Below are 4,812 nucleotides of genomic sequence, written 5' to 3'. Positions count from 1 at the left end.
GGTGTGAAAAAGACAGTGTATGTGTTTGTTGAGGGGAGAGTGGACAGAGGGAAAAGAAAGAAGCATTGATCACCTACTCTGCGCCCAGGATTGTGTTGGATGCTTTACATTTACTGAATATGATTATTCCATGAACACCTCTTAAGTCTGTAGAGTTTGGCATTATTATCCCATTTCACAGATGAAGAAATAATCTCAGAAAAGGTGACTTGCCCAAGGGCATGCAGCTGGTGATTTAAATCTGGGTCCTGGCTGTCTTTTTTTTTTGCAGTACGCAGGCCTCTCACTGCTGTCGCCTCTCCCGTTGCAGATCACAGGCTCCGGACGCGCAGGCTCAGCGGCCACAGCTCATGGGCCCAGCCGCTCCGCGGCATGTGGGATCTTCCCGGACCGGGGCACGAACCTGTGTCCTCTACATCGGCAGGCAGACTCTCAACCACTGCGCCACCAGGGAAGGCAGGTCCTGGCTGTCTTGATCACACTGTCTAGGGGCAGGGGAACATATGGTTACCGCTGTTTAAAGGGGGCCAACTCCTAGGCAGTTGCAGTCTTTGTAAATGATGTAATATCAGAAGGTAGCAACAAGGGGTAGTTTGGGGATTCCTGGCACTTTGCAAAATTTGGAAGAAAAACAGGAGGGATAAATACTACAAAATGCCCAAGGATTAAACTTGATAGGAGTTAAAGGGTCGGTAAATATAATAAAACATTGATTTCTTTCCTTCTTTTCAAGGTCCTTCCTCATTGACTAGCTATTCTTTGTGTTGAAATGTCATTGATCTGCAAGTTGTTAGTCTAGGACTTAGAATCTAAGTGGATCTTGATGGCAGACATAAGGTGTTCTGGGCCCAAGGCCTGGGCGGGAATATCTACAGTAAATCTTCCCTCTAGCAGCCCCATGTGCCCAGTGAGTCACTCTCTTGTCCTACACTCAAATCTTTTGCTAACCTACCTCTAACTTTATATCAGCTTCACGCCACCTCCTAGTAGGACCTGCTAGCTATCTTGGCTCATCTGAGTCTTCTCTATCTTAGGGGCAATTTAAACCTCATTCCTCCTGAAGTCTTATCTTTGCTTAGAGAGCACTTATCTTGGCCGCTCCCCTGATATAGCTGCTGTTTATGTTCTGTGAGCTGTTCCTTGGTCAACCTCATCGCATACACACAAGACACCTCACAACCCCTTTTTTAAATCTGGCCTATATTCTAGCGCTGAACAGCTTGTCTTGTAACTTTCCTGTATCTCCAGCACTTTACATATAGTAGAGTCTTCATGAATATTTGGTGGATGAATGAATACATAGCCTGGGGCTATCTTTTTTGAAGGAGGGAAATTATTTCCTCTTGAATACTAAGATTCAGGAGGGCTGGCACCACGTTTTAATTGGTTCTATCCCCAGGCTCTAGGACAAGGTCTTAGTAAATATTGAATCAACATTCTTTAAAAGAATACATTTTCTGGACCTGTTTACACATTGATTCAAGTAGCTCCCCAAATGTTCTGACTTGGAATAGATTTTCCTCCTGGAGGACTGAGTGACCAAGCCCTTTCTTTTTTTTTTTTTTTTTTGTGGCCGCATTGCACGGCATGCAGGATCTTAGTTCCTGGACCAGGGATTGAACCTGTTACCCCCTTCAGTGGAAGCACAGAGTCCTAACCACTGGACCACCAGGGAATTTCTGACCAAGCCCTTTCATACAGAGCAAACAGAATGAACCCACCTTCTCCCTTCATGAACCACCTCTTTTGACCTGTTCTAGACCTTTCCCCAGAAGCTACTCTGGATGTGGGAAGTTCCCAGATGGCCTAGAATGAGACCCCAACCTGATGGTGACTGTCCTGTTGAGGGGGGGAGGGGTCAGTCTCCCCCACAAACCTGTTTCTCCTGCAGGCTGCCCCATCCATCCTTTCAAGTGCCTTTAAAATCCTTGGAGGCATCCTCGATTCCTCTCTTTTCCTCACACTCCACACTTGGTTCATTAGCACAGCCTGTTATGTCTAGAATCCAACCACTCTGTAGCACTCTATCACTATCTTGTGGTCCAAGTCCCCCTCACCTCTCTCCTGGATTACTGTGGTAGATTACATCATGACACGACTAAGCCAGTTCATCGCAACTGGGTTCAGTGTTGCCGTAGATCTCAGTAATCTCCAGTCATGAGTGGTAGATGAGCGTACCTTGCTACTAGCAGGGGGCGCTGAGGCAATGCAAGCCAGTTTTAGCCTGAATTCTGTGCCACGGACCATCACTGATTAGCAAGCAGGTCCTCGAGTTATATGACCTCCTCTGTGAGCTCAATGAAGACCCAGATATATGTCCTGGGTGTTCCAAAAAGCTTCCTTCTTGAAAAGATTAAGTCCAAGGCAGAAGCAACAATATTTGAGGAACAAGCTTCAATTCAGGGTCAGGCGATGGCATCTTCACTCAGCAGCTTGAACCCCAGACCAGACGGATTCCTAAGACCTAGAGCCCATTGGAGCTCACTAGATTCTTATGCCTTGCGGTGCAAGAGCAGAGGCACATGGACAGCACATCGCACATCTGGAACACTGCCTGTTTGACTGATGGACAATTATTTTGGCCATCAGGTTGCTAATGAACAGACCCTCTGCTGAAATGGCATTAAGACAATTGAAGCACTTGCAGAAGTGCCTCTGGAGTGTGGCTTCCGGGTAAAGTCCCTGCTGCCTCCACGGGAACAGCTCTCAAAGTGTGGTCCCTGGGACCTTTTCAGAGGGTCTGTGAGATCAGCACTATTATTATTTCCATAATAATACTAGGACATTATTTTCGTTTTTCACTCTCATTTTCTCCCAAGCACAGAGGGGAGTTTTCCAGAAGTTACATGTGTAGTATTGCCACAGGTTGAAGGAAGAATCAGATATGAGAATGCAGCTGTCTTCTATTAAGCCAGACTTTTTAAAAAAATACTTACAAGTAACTTTTCTTTTTTTTAAAATTAATTAATTTATTTTTTGGCTGCATTGGGTCTTCGTTGCTGCGCACGGGCTCTCTCCAGTTGCAGGGAGCGGGGGATACTCTTCGTTGCGGTGCGCAGGCTTCTCATTGAGGCAGCTTCTCTTGTTGCGGAGCACAGGCTCTAGGCGCGTGGGCTTCAGTAGTTGTGGCACATGGGCTCAGTAGTTGTGACTCACGGGCTCTAGAGCACAGGCTCAGTAGTTGTGGCGCATAGGCTTAGTTGCTCTGTGGCATGTGGGATCTTCCCGGAGCGGGGCTCAAACCCATGTGCCCTGCATTGGCAGGCGGATTCTTAACCACTGCACCACCAGGGAAGTCCAAGCCAGACTTTAAAGATATTTACAAACATGTACAGTGGTTTCTCAGGATTGTGGAAGATTGCTTCCAGGACCTGCCCTCATACCAAAATCTGAGTCCCATAGTCGGCCCTCCATATCCACGGGTTCCGCAGAGGAGGGCTGACTGTAAAACAATGCCACTCTTCTCACTAAATATTTTTTGTTTTCAAATATATCATTTTTCAGGACTTGTCCCTGTTGCATCTACTCACCTCTGCTGTGAAAGCATCCATACACACAAATGAGCCTGGAAGTGTTCCAGTAAAACTTTACTTATGGACACTGAAATTTGAATTTCATATGATTTTCATGTCTCACAAAGTATTATTCTTCTGATTTTAAAAAAATGTAAAAGCAATTCTTAGTTCACAGGCTGTCCAAAAATAGATGGTGGGCCAGATTTGACCCCCGGGTTGCAATTTGCCAACCCCTCCCTGTTCTAGGGGGTTCAAACCAATAACACACACATATACATCATGTTAGTTCAACTGAAATGTTCAGACAATATAACGGCTTTCTCGTTGTTTCTGCAAATGATCCCTGAAGGCTATTCTCAACACAGCAGCCACACTGATCCCTCTTTGCTCTAAAGCCACCAGTGACTTATCTTATTCAGCAGAGAAGCCAAAGTCCTTCCCATGGCTTGGAAGACCCTACATGATCTGCTGCCCCATCCCTCTGACTCAACTCCTTCTTCTCTCCCTCTCATTCTGCTCTAGCCCGTTCCTTGAAAAAGCCTGCTCTTTCCTCAGGGCCTTTGCACTTGCTGTTTCCTCTGCCTGGAATGTCCTTCCCGCAAATAGCCAATTAATTCACTCAAATGTCTGCTCAAATATCACTTCTCAGTGAAGTCTTTGTTTTCTTTTTTTTAATAACAGTTTTATTAATATAATTCATATGCCATGCGATTCACCCATTACAATTCAGTGTACAATTCAGTGTACAATTCAGTGGGTTTTAGCGTATTTACAGAGTTGTGCAACCTTCACCATGATCAGTTACAGAACATTTTTCATCACTCCAAGCAGAAACCCCAGACCTATTAGCAGGCACTCCCCATTTCTCCCCAGTTTGCTCAACCCTCCCACCAATCTACTTTCTGTCTCCGTGTATTTGCTTATTATGGACATTTCAAGGAATTAGAATTCCATTAAATGGAATCAGACATATGCTCTATTGTGATTGAATTCCTTCACTAAGCTTAATGTTTTCAAGATTCATCCATGTCGTAGCATGTTTCTGTACCTCATTCCTTTTTAGGGTTGAATAATATTCCATGGTATGGAGATACTACAATTTATTTATCCACTCATCAATTAGTGGACACTTGGGCTGTTTCACTTTTTGGTTATTAGGAATAATGCTCCTATGAACATGCATGTACAAGTTTTTGTGTGGACATATGTTTTCATTTCTCTTGGGTAGATACCTAGGAGGGAATTGCTGGGTCATATGGTAACTCTGTTGAACCTTCTGAGAAAATGCCAGACTGTT

This window comes from Phocoena phocoena, chromosome 2 (genome assembly GCF_963924675.1).
Source record: "Phocoena phocoena chromosome 2, mPhoPho1.1, whole genome shotgun sequence".
Lineage (NCBI taxonomy): Eukaryota > Metazoa > Chordata > Mammalia > Artiodactyla > Phocoenidae > Phocoena > Phocoena phocoena.
The sequence above is the reverse complement of the archived record's forward strand: the minus strand, read 5'-3'. Positions refer to the sequence as shown.